The sequence below is a fragment of the Theropithecus gelada genome, chromosome 6, assembly GCF_003255815.1.
Source record: "Theropithecus gelada isolate Dixy chromosome 6, Tgel_1.0, whole genome shotgun sequence".
In the NCBI taxonomy this organism is placed as follows: Eukaryota; Metazoa; Chordata; class Mammalia; order Primates; family Cercopithecidae; genus Theropithecus; species Theropithecus gelada.
In genome coordinates this window covers 38,177,703-38,194,300 of record NC_037673.1, presented here as the reverse complement: position 1 = coordinate 38,194,300, position 16,598 = coordinate 38,177,703, and the positions used below count along the sequence as shown (strand labels likewise).

The 16,598-nt window shown below is 41.0% G+C and overlaps 1 protein-coding gene across 1 annotated transcript in view; it reads left to right on the top strand.

Moving 5' to 3' along the window:
* The first annotated feature begins 1,035 nt into the window (after positions 1 to 1,035).
* Positions 1,036 to 16,598, top strand: part of LIFR (LIF receptor alpha) — a 121,297-nt gene continuing 105,734 nt past the window's right edge. Inside the window, exon 1 of the mRNA XM_025388641.1 lies at positions 1,036 to 1,179. The gene's annotated coding sequence lies outside the window, so the exon portion shown is untranslated. The remainder of the gene's footprint in view (positions 1,180 to 16,598) is intronic.

Here is a 16,598-nt window from a genome sequence, read left to right as displayed (position 1 = left end):
CAGGTGTAATCCTTTTTCATATTGTCAATTTAAAACTAGAAGTTATCTAACAAGGTGAAAAAGAGGTCATGGGTGTCAGTCATCTATATAACAGGATGGTAGAAGCTAGCTGAATTATGTGGATGAATGGTAAGGGTGATTTTACATTTTCTGAGCCAGGTAAAGTGCTCTATTTACAGCAGTGGTTCTCAAAGTGTGGTCTCTAGTCCAGCAGCATGACCTGGAAACTTTTTAGAAATGTAAGTTATCAAGCCTCATCCCAGATAGTGAATTGGAAACTCTGAAGGTGAGACCCAAGCACCTGTAAGCTAACAAGCCCTTTAAGTGCTGTGATTCTCATGCATGCTGAAGTTTGAGAACCTCTGAGCTGCCTCAATATTTCTCAAACTTCGGCGTACACAAGAATCACTTAAGAAGCTAAAATGCAGATTCCCAGATCCCATCCCTAAAGATGAAGGTTCACTTGGTCTAGAGTGGACCCAGAGAAGTTTGCATTGCTAATAAGCATCCCAGGGTGATATGGGTGCAACTGGTCCATGAACCAAGCTTCGAGGAGCACTGGCCTGTATATAAAGGAGTGGTAGAAATTGTCCGTATTGCTCCAGTCTTATTCTAAAGAGGCTCCCTCCGTGGCTAAGAATGAGCCAGTATCTCAATTCATCTTCCCTTCCCAGTCATCTCATGAAGTAGGCTGCTAAGATTACCTATTGTGGCAGGTGGTTCTTTTCAGGATTACTCTAATACTAGAAGGTTAGATTGGCCCCAGGGATTCCTTTCACACTGACATCTGAAGCACATTGCTAACTCCTAACCTGGGGTTGGACTCATGCTGCTGGCCTGGAGGCAAAAGCTTTTTATCCCATTACTAGTTCCTTGAACCACAATCCAAGTCACAATTTGGTTTTCCCAAGAGTTTTGTTTTGCACTGCTGATGCATTCCAGTCATTGTTGGGATGCATTTTCCTTCTCCTCTTTCCCTCCAGCCCCTGGGCAATGCCACACATGTATATATAGCCTCCTAGTGTGAACTTACTCAAATCCTAACCCTCTCTCCCAGAACGTGTCTCTGCTGCAAGGCACCGGGCCCTTTGCTCTGCAGAACTGCACTTGCAAGACTGCTATCAACTCCTAATCCCAGCTCAGAAAGGGAGCCTCTGTGACTCATTCATCACCCTCCAGGTACAGTATTGCTGGGATTTGCTTCCTTCCTTCCTGGCTTTGTGTCCCATGTCCCCTTAAATCTAAAGGACCTGTCCCTTTAGATTTCTTTCCACTCTGCTTTAATACCAGTTGTGAGGGGCTTTCGGGGCTCTGACCTTGCCTCTTTGTCCTACAAAAGAGTATTTCTTGTGTGGTTTCCTGTGATCTGTACTCACCCAGACTTTCTCTAGTCAATCCTTGGCATCCTACAGGGACGGTCCTCCTCAGTCTTCAGGCACTGTAATGATACCAGCCCTTGTTTAGAGACCCAGAGTAGAAATGGTCGCTGTGTACGGTTGTACAGTTTGTGCACTGTACAGACACCTGAGGAAGAGAGCAAGTGGGTAGGAAAATCCAGCTTGCACTCTGCTCACCAAGATGAGTGAAGCTGCTCTGTGGAAACCTGGAGGAAGGTACATTCTTTTGCTTTTTTTCCATGTTGGATATTGATAGAATCACATATAACTACATTAGATTATCAGCTAAAACCAGATTAGTGTGTTTTATTGTCATGTCATTGTGTATGTGAACATGAAGACTTTCAGAGTGCCTGAAAATATTTTATGAGAAATAGTTAAATAGGTTCCCTTTCTATTTTTCATTACTAGACTTTATTTCTTAGAGCAGTTTTAGGTTTACAAAAAACCTGAGCACAAAGTACAGAGAGCTTCATATACCCCTGCCCACCCCATCCAGCCCACTCCAAGTCTCCCCTATTATTAACATCTTATGTTAGTGCGATACATTTGTTGCAATTGATGAATCAATATTAATAGATTAGTATGAACTAAAGTTCATAGTATTCATTACTATGTATACTATGTATACCCTTCGCGTTGTGCATTCTATGGGTTTTGACAATCATGTGATGACATATATGCACCCTTAAGGTGTCTTACACAGTAGCTTCGTTGCTATTGCTAAAACTCCGCTGTGCTCCACCTGTTCATCCTCCTTTTCTTCCCTGCCTTCTCCAGGCCCTAACAACCACTGATCTTTTAACCATCTCCATTGTTTAGAGGAAAGTACACTTTTTTTCTTTGTACAAAGAACTATCTGCCAGCCAAAACCACAGGATGCTTCTGCCCAGAGGGACACCATTTTTAAAAATATGCACAAAGGTTCTATCGCAGCCAGCCAATGCCTTGAATCCAAGCCCTAACCCAATTCAAGACCTTTCCCTGGATCACGTCCGTGTGTCCTGTCTCTCTTATTTTCCCTTATCCATCTAGCACATCCTTTTCCTGGTAAACATTTCTATCTTTGTCTGTTTAGGCTGCTATAACAAAAATACCATAGTCTGGGTAGCTTAAACAAAAATCATTTATTTCTCACATATCTGTAGGCTGAGAATTCCAAGATCAAGGCACCAGGCAGAATCAGAGCCTGGTGAGCACCCACTTCCTGGTTCTTAGAGGACTTTCTTATCATGTCTTCACATAGCAAAAGGGACAAGGGAGCTGTCTGGGGTCCCTTTTATGAGGGCACTAATCTCACTTATGAGGCCTCCACCCTCAAACCTAATCCCTTCTCCAAGGCCCCACATGCTAATACCATCACATTAAGGGTTAGAATTTTAACATATGAATTTGAGAGAGACATAAATATTCATTCTGTCGCAATTACCTTAGGCACCCCTCTCATCTACCCACCCGTCCATCTCCCTCCTCTTCTCTGATACATCTTCTATGTCAGCCCTGTCTGAAAGCATTTTCTGCAATGATGAGAATGTTCTACCCCTGTGCGGTCCAATATAATAGCCACTGGCTGCATGTGGCTATTGAGCACTTGAAATGTGTCTCATGTGACAGAACTGAATTTTTAAGTTACATTTCATTTGAATAATTTAAACTTAACTCCATGTGGCAAACAACAATTGTGTTAGGCAGCACAGGTTTAAGTTTTTACCTATGCCAGATTCCCCATTCTAATAGAATTCATAAACATTCCTCCAGTATTATACTGAACATCCTCCCCTTCCCCTCCCACTTTTTTTTTTTGTTTTTTTTTTTTGTTTTGTTTTGAGACAGAGTCTAGCTCTGTCGCCCAGGCTGGAGTGCAGTGGCTCAATCTCAGCTCACTGCAACCTCTGCCTCCCAGGTTCAAGAGATTCTCCTGCCTCAGCCTCCTGAGTAACTGGGATTACAGGCATGCACCACTACGCCCGGCTAATTTTTGTATTTTTAGTAGAGACAGGGTTTCACCATGTTGGTCAGGCTGGTCTTGAACTCCTGGCCTCGTGATCCGCCCATCTCAGCCTCCCAAAGTGCTGGGATTACAGGCATGAGCCACCACGCCCGGCCGCTCCTTCCCCTTGCTTCTTTCCTGGCTAATCAGAAAAGATACAATTCTTCCTGACCCTATTGCTGAAATAGTCAGCTACAATGTCCATTACATTTATTACCGTTAAATTTGCATATATATGTACAACTGTTATATATCCATATAAACTAAAAATAGTTTTAAAAGCATTAGTTTAATTAAACTAATTAAACTATTAGTTTTTTCTAAAAAATAGAAAAAATATGCACATATGCTGCTGTCTCATGTAACATATCTTTTTTTGTTGTTGTTCTAGACAGAGTCTTGCTCTGTCGCCCAGGCTGGAATGCAGTGATGCAATCTCGGCTCACTGAAATCTCCACCTCCCAGGTTCAAACATTTCTTATGCCTCAGCCTCCCGAGTAGCTGAGATTACAGGCATTTGCCACCACACGCGGCTAATTTTTTGTTTTTAGTAGAGACAGGGTTTCGCCATGTTGGCCAGGATGGTCTCAAACTCCTGGCCTCAACTGATCTGCCCACCTCAGCCTCCCAAAGTGCTAGGATTACAGGTGTGAGCCACTATGCCCAGACTCACATAATGTACTTAAAAATTCTTTAATTTATGAAGCTGGTTGATGTTGCTTGACTATACCTTTTAATTCTTCCCTCTTTTTTTTCTTAAAGAAATTTCCAGTTTCTTTAAAATTTTCTGTTTAAAACTCTAAACTCCTAGAAAACAGAGTAGAGTTACATAACTAATGCTTTATTTGGCAAAAACTACAAGGCCATAGTTAGTAAGCTAATATGTGTCAGTTCAGATGATTGTGGCACCACCTTCAAGGTATGAAAAGAGAAGAAGGGAAGAAATAATAACACTGAAAGAAATTAAGAGTTGAAGTCCAAGAGTCAGCATGGAGTGGGGTTAAGGAACTGTGGACTGTGGCTCTTGGGAGGCTGGAGTTAGTGGTAAGCATGTCTGTGCCACCAACCAGTCCAGGGCATTGGTCATATCACTGAATCTCTCAGAGACTCAGCTCTCTGCTTCACAGCATGCAGGTTTTCACTAGACACTCCAATTTAAGGTGTCTTCTAGATCAAAATGCTCTTTGGGTCAAACACAGTCTTAGGAATAACTAGGAAAGTTGAAACAAACTTTTGTCACACAGACTATTTCACATCATCCCACCTCCTACACCCCCTTCTCCCACCTAGCAATGTTTGTGACGAATACACCAACTTTCCTGAGGGCAAGAGCAAAACAATATTTTAAGAAACAACAAAACTCAGTTCAGAGTGAGTCACTTGGCCTGACCATGGTGGCTAAACTGACCGCAAAAGTTTGTGAATAGTCTATATGGTGTCCTTCAAACATCTGCACAAACCTTTTATTTCCAGTGCTTTGAACAGAAATAAACACAGTCATTAAGCCAAATTCTACATTCCACAAAACAGATGAAAAGTTAAAGCATAACGTGAAGTCCAAAACATTAGTGTGGAGTCCTCAGCTGAATACCTCTTGCCAGTATGCCCATGTGAGCAGTCAGTTAAACGCCTGGTGTCTGTTACATGAGCAGTGGGAAATCTTTGCATACAAAAATGTGTGAGTTGTACTAAAGTAAAATCAGTATTCTGGATCCCTTAGTGTGCACATAATTACCACTTAGGCTTCTAAGTGAAATGATTTGCTAATGGCAACTAAAATGTGACATGGCCCAGGGTGAAAAAATTGATTCATAACTTGGGAAAGTTTGACTAGATTGCCCTTAGGCAAGTGCCTAGAGGGTTTTCCCATCTCTCCCTAAACCTTGCTTCTGTCCCAATGTACAAAATACGAATAGGGTTGTCGTGAAGATTAAATGGAACTAGGGCAGGTCTTCTGGACAGATACTATTACAGTGCTGCAAGCCCTTCCTTCAGAATCCTTGGCACCATTACAGTTCTACATTTATTTATATCATCATTTGACTACTGTCCCTCAGCTGACTGAACATTCCATAAGGACAGGATTTATGTCAACTTTTTCTCAACATTGCATCCCTGCCTCCTCACAGAGCCTGGCATATAAAAGGGAGTCCACAAAAATCTTTGACTGAAATGTGTAAGCCATTTGCAGTTACTGGTGTCAAATCCCTGGGTTTGGATCCTGTGTGCTTGGACGAGTAATGTTTCTGCCTCTGCCTTAGTTTCTGCTTTCTGTAAAGGGGAGATAATAATGGCATCTACTTGATTGAATAGTTGACAGTTGTACAAATTTAGTGGGATAATACTTGCAAAGAGCTTGCAACAGGGTCTGGTACATGGTGAGGACTCAATACATGCTAATGAATTTTGATGATGGTGGTGGTGGCGGTGGACATGCAATAAGTTCTTGGTAAATAATAGCTCTTCTTCTAATTGTTATTCACAGTCATCATTGAACAAGTATTTGCCTTTTGATTATCAGTCATATGGTGGTCCTCAGTTACCTATAATATCACAGGACCACTGCTTTACCTTTCTATGTTATGCCAGGCACAGAGGACAGAGGCAGTGTCAAAGGAGTTATCCAAATGATGTTTACAATGGTACACAGGTCTCTAGGGTCCAAGGAAAAGTTACCAAGTATTTTCCCACCTCTCCACTTTTATCTCCCTCTTACTTCCCAGTCCCTTCCCCCAATGCTTGTGTGGTCTTCTGGCTCTTGACCAGTCCTCCCTGGGGATTTTCAAGTCCCCAGCTTGCAAATCAGCCTCCCCTAGAGGATCAGTCTCTACTCATCATAGTCAAAGGATGTAATCTGTTCTCATGTGGAAATAATTTATTCAGAGAAGGCAAATGATCAAAGCTTGTATTTCTGTATTCAGGAGAGGAAGAGAAAATAATAGAAAAGACTTGAGGCTAATTCTAGATCCTGCATTTACTAAGTCACCTCTGATAAATTACTTGGTGAATTATGTCTTAGAAAAACCATTGTTTTGGTAGGAATAATCAATGTGGGATCCGTGTCCCGGGTTTGTAAGAATTAAATGAGTTAACTGCATAGACGTTCTAGTTCCGATTAGATAAGTGAGTTTCTAAACAGTGAAAAGTAGAAATTTTGCCACACCCTGCCCTCACAATTCTAGCATTTCCAGGTTTCCAAATCTGGGAAATGTAGCCAAGGGCTTTTCCTTTCTCTAGGGACTCCCTTTACAAGTGGTGGAGCTACTTTCTGCCCAAGAACAAAGGAGGGAGGACACACACACACATTTTTTTCTCTGCCTTCTGACACTTTGCTATTGCAAATCTAATTTGGGAATTAAATTTTAATAATTCTAAAATCCCATTTCAGTACTTTCCATAAACTATTATTTAATGGAATAAGGCTATCAAATCTTATCCTTAACCCTTCTCCCATTTTTTTAAATTTCATGATACCAGATTTGAATTTTATAGCATTTTCAAGAATCACTTGGGATTAATTTGGGATTCAGTTTCACTTGAGAACTAGCTGTTGTAAAGTTAAATTATTTTTAATAAGCAAAATTACTTTCATCCATTTTATTTTTTTAATAGTTAAGGACCATTTACTTTGATATTCATAGTCCTCTAAAGTATAACATAAGCATTACTGTTTCTTGTTTAAACACAATCTAACAAGATCAATAGCTAACCTGTAAAAAAAAATGGGGAAAGGAGTTAGCCCTACACTTAAAGAGGCAGTATCCCAAAGAATATGGTTTTTTTTTTTTTTTTTTTTTTAAATTTATTTATTATTATTATACTGTAAGTTGTAGGGTACATGTGCATAACGTGCAGGTTTGTTACATATGTATACTTGTGCCTTGTTGGTGTGCTGCACCCATCAACTCGTCATTTACATCAGGTATAACTCCCAATGCAATCCCTCCCCCCGCCCCCCTCCCCATGATAGGCCCCGGTGTGTGATGTTCCCCTTCCCGAGTCCAAGTGATCTCATTGTTCAGTTCCCACCTATGAGTGAGAACATGCGGTGTTTGGTTTTCTGTTCTTGTGATAGTTTGCTAAGAATGATGGATTCCAGCTGCATCCATGTCCCTACAAAGGACACAAACTCATCCTTTTTTATGGCTGCATAGTATTCCATGGTGTATATATGCCACATTTTCTTAATCCAATCTGTCACTGATGGACATTTGGGTTGATTCCAAGTCTTTGCTATTGTGAATAGTGCTGCAATAAACATACGTGTGCATGTGTCTTTATAGCAGCATAATTTATAATCCTTTGGGTATATACCCAGTAATGGGATGGCTGGGTCATATGGTACATCTAGTTCTAGATCCTTGAGGAATCGCCATACTGTTTTCCATAATGGTTGAACTAGTTTACAATCCCACCAACAGTGTAAAAGTGTTCCTATTTCTCCGCATCCTCTCCAGCACCTGTTGTTTCCTGACTTTTGAATGATCGCCATTCTAACTGGTGTGAGATGGTATCTCATTGTGGTTTTGATTTGCATTTCTCTGATGGCCAGTGATGATGAGCATTTTTTCATGTGTTTGTTGGCTGTATGAATGTCTTCTTTTGAGAAATGTCTATTCATATCCTTTGCCCACTTTTTGATGGGGTTGTTTGTTTTTTTCTTGTAAATTTGTTGGAGTTCTTTGTAGGTTCTGGATATTAGCCCTTTGTCAGATGAGTAGATTGCAAAAATTTTCTCCCATTCTGTAGGTTGCCTGTTCACTCTGATGGTAGTTTCTTTTGCTGTGCAGAAGCTCTTTAGTTTAATGAGATCCCATTTGTCAATTTTGGCTTTTGCTGCCGTTGCTTTTGGTGTTTTAGACATGAAGTCTTTGCCCATGCCTATGTCCTGAATGGTACTACCTAGATTTTCCTCTAGGATTTTTATGGTATTAGGTCTAACATTTAAGTCTCTAATCCATCTTGAATTAATTTTCGTATAAGGAGTAAGGAAAGGATCCAGTTTCAGCTTTCTACTTATGGCTAGCCAATTTTCCCAGCACCATTTATTAAATAGGGAATCCTTTCCCCATTTCTTGTTTCTCTCAGGTTTGTCAAAGATCAGATGGCTGTAGATGTGTGGTATTATTTCTGAGGACTCTGTTCTGTTCCATTGGTCTATATCTCTGTTTTGGTACCAGTACCATGCTGTTTTGGTTACTGTAGCCTTGTAGTATAGTTTGAAGTCAGGTAGCGTGATGCCTCCAGCTTTGTTCTTTTGACTTAGGATTGTCTTGGAGATGCGGGCTCTTTTTTGGTTCCATATGAACTTTAAAGCAGTTTTTTCCAATTCTGTGAAGAAACTCATTGGTAGCTTGATGGGGATGGCATTGAATCTATAAATTACCTTGGGCAGTATGGCCATTTTCACGATATTGATTCTTCCTATCCATGAGCATGGTATGTTCTTCCATTTGTTTGTGTCCTCTTTGATTTCACTGAGCAGTGGTTTGTAGTTCTCCTTGAAGAGGTCCTTTACATCCCTTGTAAGTTGGATTCCTAGGTATTTTATTCTCTTTGAAGCAATTGTGAATGGAAGTTCATTCATGATTTGGCTCTCTGTTTGTCTGTTACTAGTGTATAAGAATGCTTGTGATTTTTGCACATTAATTTTGTATCCTGAGACTTTGCTGAAGTTGCTTATCAGCTTAAGGAGATTTTGGGCTGAGACAATGGGGTTTTCTAAATATACAATCATGTCATCTGCAAAGAGGGACAATTTGACTTCTTCTTTTCCTAACTGAATACCCTTGATTTCTTTCTCTTGCCTGATTGCCATAGCCAGAACTTCCAACACTATGTTGAATAGGAGTGGTGAGAGAGGGCATCCCTGTCTTGTGCCAGTTTTCAAAGGGAATTTTTCCAGTTTTTGCCCATTCAGTATGATATTGGCTGTGGGTTTGTCATAAATAGCTCTTATGATTTTGAGGTACGTTCCATCAATACCGAATTTATTGAGCGTTTTTAGCATGAAGGGCTGTTGAATTTTGTCAAAAGCCTTTTCTGCATCTATTGAAATAATCATGTGGTTCTTGTCTTTGGTTCTGTTTATATGCTGGATTATGTTTATTGATTTGCGAATGTTGAACCAGCCTTGCATCCCAGGGATGAAGCCCACTTGATCATGGTGGATAAGCTTTTTGATGTGTTGCTGAATCCGGTTTGCCAGTATTTTATTGAGGATTTTTGCATCGATGTTCATCAGGGATATTGGTCTAAAATTCTCTTTTTTTGTTGTATCTCTGCCAGGCTTTGGTATCAGGATGATGTTGGCCTCATAAAATGAGTTAGGGAGGATTCCCTCTTTTTCTATTGATTGGAATAGTTTCAGAAGGAATGGTACCAACTCCTCCTTGTACCTCTGGTAGAATTCAGCTGTGAATCCATCTGGTCCTGGACTTTTTTTGGTTGGTAGGCTATTAATTGTTGCCTCGATTTCAGAGCCTGCTATTGGTCTATTCAGGGATTCAACTTCTTCCTGGTTTAGTCTTGGAAGAGTGTAAGTGTCCAGGAAATTATCCATTTCTTCTAGATTTTCCAGTTTATTTGCGTAGAGGTGTTTATAGTATTCTCTGATGGTAGTTTGTATTTCTGTGGGGTCGGTGGTGATATCCCCTTTTTCATTTTTAATTGCGTCGATTTGATTCTTCTCTCTTTTCTTCTTTATTAGTCTTGCTAGTGGTCTGTCAATTTTGTTGATCTTTTCAAAAAACCAACTCCTGGATTCATTGATTTTTTGGAGGGTTTTTTGTGTCTCTATCTCCTTCAGTTCTGCTCTGATCTTAGTTATTTCTAGCCTTCTGCTAGCTTTCGAATGTGTTTGCTCTTGCTTCTCTAGTTCTTTTAATTGCGATGTTAGAGTGTCAATTTTAGATCTTTCCTGCTTTCTCTTGTGGGCATTTAGTGCTATAAATTTCCCTCTACACACTGCTTTAAATGTGTCCCAGAGATTCTGGTATGTTGTATCTTTGTTCTCATTGGTTTCAAAGAACATCTTTATTTCTGCCTTCATTTCGTTATGTACCCAGTAGTCATTCAGGAGCAGGTTGTTCAGTTTCCATGTAGTTGAGCGGTTTTGATTGAGTTTCTTAGTCCTGAGTTCTAGTTTGATTGCACTGTGGTCTGAGAGACAGTTTGTTATAATTTCTGTTCTTGTACATTTGCTGAGGAGTGCTTTACTTCCAATTACGTGGTCAATTTTGGAATAAGTACGATGTGGTGCTGAGAAGAATGTATATTCTGTTGATTTGGGGTGGAGAGTTCTATAGATGTCTATTAGGTCTGCTTGCTGCAGAGATGAGTTCAATTCCTGGATATCCTTGTTAACTTTCTGTCTCGTTGATCTGTCTAATGTTGACAATGGAGTGTTGAAGTCTCCCATTATTATTGTATGGGAGTCTAAGTCTCTTTGTAGGTCTCTAAGGACTTGCTTTATGAATCTGGGTGCTCCTGTATTGGGTGCATATATATTTAGGATAGTTAGCTCTTCCTGTTGAATTGATCCCTTTACCATTATGTAATGGCCTTCTTTGTCTCTTTTCATCTTTGATGGTTTAAAGTCTGTTTTATCAGAGACTAGTATTGCAACCCCCGCTTTTTTTTGTTCTCCATTTGCTTGGTAAATCTTCCTCCATCCCTTTATTTTGAGCCTATGTATGTCTCTGCGTGTGAGATGGGTCTCCTGAATACAGCAGACTGATGGGTCTTGACTCCTTATCCAGTTTGCCAGTCTGTGTCTCTTAATTGGAGCATTTAGTCCATTTACATTTAAGGTTAAGATTGTTATGTGTGAACTTGATCCTGCCATTATGATATTAACTGGTTATTTTGCTCATTAGTTGATGCAGTTTCTTCCTAGCCTCGATGGTCTTTACATTTTGGCATGTTTTTGAGATGGCTGGTACCGGTTGTTCCTTTCCATGTTGAGTGCTTCCTTCAGGGTCTCTTGTAAGGCAGGCCTAGTGGTGACAAAATCTCTAAGCATTTGCTTATCTGTAAAGGATTTTATTTCTCCTTCACTTATGAAACTTAGTTTGGCTGGATATGAAATTCTGGGTTTAAAATTCTTTTCTTTAAGAATGTTGAATATTGGCCCCCACTCTCTTCTGGCTTGGAGAGTTTCTGCCGAGAGATCTGCTGTGAGTCTGATGGGCTTCCCTTTGTGGGTAACCCGACCTTTCTCTCTGGCTGCCCTTAAGATTTTTTCCTTCATTTCAACTTTGGTGAATCTGGCAATTATGTGTCTTGGAGTTGCTCTTCTCGAGGAGTATCTTTGTGGCGTTCTCTGTATTTCCTGGATTTGAATGTTGGCCTGCCCTACTAGGTTGGGGAAGTTCTCCTGGATGATATCCTGAAGAGTGTTTTCCAACTTGGTTCCATTTTCCCCCTCACTTTCAGGCACCCCAATCAGACGTAGATTTGGTCTTTTTACATAATCCCATACTTCTTGCAGGCTTTGTTCATTTCTTTTTCTTCTTTTTTCTTTTGGTTTCTCTTCTCGCTTCATTTCAATCATTTGATCCTCAATTGCTGATACTCTTTCTTCCAGTTGATCGAGTCGGTTACTGAAGCTTGTGCATTTGTCACGTATTTCTCGTGTCATGGTTTTCATCTCTTTCATTTCGTTTATGACCTTCTCTGCATTAATTAGTCTAGCCATCAATTCTTCCACTTTTTTTTCAAGATTTTTAGTTTCTTTGCGCTGGGTACGTAATTCCTCCTTTAGCTCTGAGAAATTTGATGGACTGAAGCCTTCTTCTCTCATCTCGTCAAAGTCATTCTCCGTCCAGCTTTGATCCGTTGCTGGCGATGAGCTGCGCTCCTTTGCCGGGGGAGATGCGCTCTTGTTTTTTGAATTTCCAGCTTTTCTGCCCTGCTTTTTCCCCATCTTTGTGGTTTTATCTGCCTCTGGTCTTTGATGATGGTGATGTACTGATGGGGTTTTGGTGTAGGTGTCCTTCCTGTTTGATAGTTTTCCTTCTAACAGTCAGGACCCTCAGCTGTAGGTCTGTTGGAGATTGCTTGAGGTCCACTCCAGATCCTGTTTGCCTGGGTAACAGCAGCAGAGGCTGCAGAAGATAGAATATTTCTGAACAGCAAGTGTACCTGTCTGATTCTTGCTTTGGAAGCTTCCTCTCAGGGGTGTACTCCACCCTGTGAGGTGTGGGGTGTCAGACTGCCCCTAGTGGGGGATGTCTCCCAGTTAGGCTACTCAGGGGTCAGGGACCCGCTTGAGCAGGGAGTCTGTCCCTTCTCAGATCTCAACCTCCGTGTTGGGAGATCCACTGCTCTCTTCAAAGCAGAGTCGTTCTCTTCAAAGCAAAGTCAGACAGAGTCGTTTGTGTCTGCAGAGGTGTCTGCTGCTTTGTTATTGTTTTCTGTGCCCTGCCCCCAGAGGTGGAGTCTACAGAGACAGGCAGGTTTCCTTGAGCTGCTGTGAGCTCCACCCAGTTCGAGCTTCCCAGCAGCTTTGTTTACCTACTTAAGCCTCAGCAATGGCGGGCGCCCCTCCCCCAGCCTCGCTGCTGCCTTGCCGGTAGATCACAGACTGCTGTAATAGCAATGAGGGAGGCTCCGTGGGTGTGGGACCCTCCCGGCCAGGTGTGGGATATGATCTCCTGGTGTGCCTGTTTGCTCAAAGCGCAGTATTGGGGTGGGAGTTACCCGATTCTCCAGGTGTTGTGTGTCTCAGTTCCCCTGGCTAGGAAAAGGGATTCCCTTCCCCCTTGCGCTTCTCAGGTGAGGCAATGCCTCGCCCTGCTTCAGCTCTCGCTGGTCGGGCTGCAGCAGCTGACCAGTACCGATCGTCCGGCACTCCCCAGTGAGATGAACCCAGTACCTCAGTTGAAAATGCCGAAATCACCGGTCTTCTGTGTCGCTGGCGCTGGGAGTTGAAGACTGGAGCTGCTCCTATTCGGCCATCTTGCTCCGCCCTAAGAATATGGTTTTTAAAATGAAATCAGTAACAGAGCTCTTCAATGTAAAAGTATAATAAATACCAATAAACATATGCATAATTGGATCTACTTTATTTTTATGGGTAAAATGTATAAATGCATTGCTAACCTATAGATAGATGATTTGGAGAAATAATGAAGTGCTCAGAGCATTTCATACACTTTCTAGAGTAATTCCAGTTCTAAAGAAAAATTTCCAGGCAAACTCTCAAGTTCAGATCATAATGTGCCTTTTATCCTATTATGGGCCATTTCTTTCCTGAGCATTTAAAGGACAATATCTGAGATGTGCTTGATTAATCCATAGGGATTTAAGGCCTTTTGAAAAAGGTACTCAAAGACCTAAGCAAATATACATTCTGAATTTTATAAATACTGTATTATTTACTTATTTGTCTTAGCAAAATTGCATATCTTACTAACAACTGCAACTACATGTAACATTTAATTTAAAAAACAAGTAGGGAAGAAAAATGAGGTTTAGTTAAAATTGAAAATTCATTTCTTTTCTCTGTAATACTGACTTCTGTGAGGATTTTGAACAATGAGGTCAATAAAAGTATTTAAGCCACGGGGAATGATTGGACAGTCTTGCCATCCTGAATGATTGGACAGTCTCGCCATCATGCATACAGTGTCCTTCATATTAAAATTCTTCCTCAAGCCCTTTCTTCTCCCCTTCCTTCCTTTTCAGACTGAGCACCTGATCAGAGAAAACCTGCTTGGCTGTGTAGCTCTGAGAGTTTGGTTTCCCAGAGGACAGACTCTGGCCTCTCAACCTAGAACTTTCCATCTGTGTGACCTTGGTCTAGTGGCTTAACCTTCAGAACCTCAGTCTACTCATCTGCAACTGAGTACCCGTGTCGCATGTTAGTGTTGGCATTGTATTGAATATTGGGGATTTTGCTAACGGGAGAATGAATTCTATCAAAACCTCCAATTGCAGTTAACTTATGCTTTGATATAATGTTGCTCTAGGTCAAAAATAAAATAGACCTTGGGACATGTATTAATGGATAGAGTCAGAAATACAGATTCCAAATTCTACAGTAGCAACTGAGAAGGAACAGAAGGCAGGGCATGTCTCCAGGCCAGGGCCTTTGAATCCCTATACCTAATGTAGGCCCAGGCACGTGGTAAGCACTAGATATATGTGCTTTTGAAGGGTCTTCTGATGGATTTGTTAATGATAAGTTGCCCTGACTAGAATGAAGCTGGTAAAACTAGAAGGCAATAGAGATTTATAGATTAGGAGCAAAAGGTGGGAATCTAGCATGCTGGGTTCAAATTCCAGCTTTAAAGTGACTTTGGGCAATGTTATTTCTCAGATTCTGGGTTTGAATCTGATCATTCTTCTCCCTATTTGTCCCCCATCCCATATACTCTCTTAAAACAGTAACAACCACCACCACCACCACCATCTTTAATGGCTTTTCACTGCCTTCAGGACAAAGTTCCAGTGTGGCCCACAGCATCTGGTCCCTGCCTATCTCACCAGTCTTCTCTTGCTAGTTCTCTTAGCTTAAGCAATAGTGGCCCTTTATTTTCAGTCCTTCAGAAGTGCTACCTGACTCTTTCTTGCTCCTGGGCCATCTTGTCCAATAGCATCTTGTCTCATCTGCCTGGAATGATTTTCACCTCCAGCACCAGTAACGCCTCCCTTTTGCCGGAATAACTCTTAATGCCCAGGCTTAAACATCTTTTTTATCTGTGAGGTTTTTCTTCCCATCCCTGTCTAGGTTAGGGCCCCTGGTATATGCTCCTCAGTTTCCCTCTTTCTTGACACTCACCGCATTGGGATGTTTGTTCCCCCATTAGACTCCATGAGATATTTGTGTGTTTGTAGATGGCTGGGGTGGGGAGGGGTAAGGGGCAGGAGGTCTACTTTTTTTCAGTACTGTATTCCCAGAGTATAGTCCTGTGGCTGTTCATAAAACTCACTGAATGGATGAGTGAAGGATTTAATATCAAGAGACCAACATCAGTCTACCTCATAGACTGGTGAAGGGTAATGGAGATCAGCACAATTCTTGGCACATAGTTAGTGTCTCAGTCAATGGTGGCTATTATTAATAATACAAATGCTTAATTGATGGATTTGTTTCATTTCTACATTCTTTGGTGGACACTTTTCCAAAAACTAGAGTTAAAGGAAGATATGCAAGCTGCCATTTTGCATCCATTTGTCTGAAAACGATTTGAGAGTTTTAAAGCAGAACGAGTTGAAACAATGTGCCAGACCTAAAATTGGAGCCAACACAGAAAATGGCTTTGATGTAATGGATCTAGTGTAATTGTGTGTTTGCAAGGGCCTCGGGTCTGGCTACGCTCCAGGTGCAAGCATCCCTAACCCAGTCTATCAATCAGATGTTACCAGTTTGAAGGTTTTTGTTTTTTTTAAAACTCAAATATGAGCGGTGCCTATAGGAATCTACATGTTAGCACTTGGAAAATGACTACAGTATCACATAAAAACACAATTTGCAAAAGATAATTATGGAATCCACATGAAAGTCTTACATCTAAGGCTTCTAAATGAAAGGTGAATACTATAACTGCAGCTAGAATTCTAAGGTAGGATTTTCATAATGAGGACCATGTTATGTACAGCTTGGTGTAACAGACTTGTATCTTCTTTTATTTAAACATTGTAAGTGTGAGACTTCTTTTATTTTCAACTGACCAGGTGTCTTAAGTTACAAACTTTGCTGAAAATTTAACATAGGGAGGATAGTTTGTCATGATTCTTAGCACTGGAAGAAACTGAGTTAAAAGAATGAGGCCATAATGTTGCTATGTCATGGGTCAGAGTCAATGTTTTAAAATTGACTTTTAATTGACACCTGCGTGACAAGAGTGAAACTCCATCTCAAAAAAAGAAAAGAAAAGAAAAGAAAGAAAGAAAGAAAAAGATAAGCAAAGAAAAAAAGAGAACCAAAAGCTTTTACCAGAACCCCAGGCAAATATCCACTTATGTCTCAGTGGCTGGGAAAGTGGGGAAAAAGGGAAGGGATACTGCATAAGTAACCAACAGTGATGCTACACTCGGCTTAGTTGCTTCATATTATCCGAGTTGCAGATGGGAAACGGAAGGGGATTGACTGATCTGGGTCATCAATCGTGCTCTCTTGGTGGGGAGTGGATGAAGAAGAGAAGATGTGACAGGCCACTTCTGGCAGCTTCCACGTCTGTAATAGCTTAACTAGCAAGGGAACT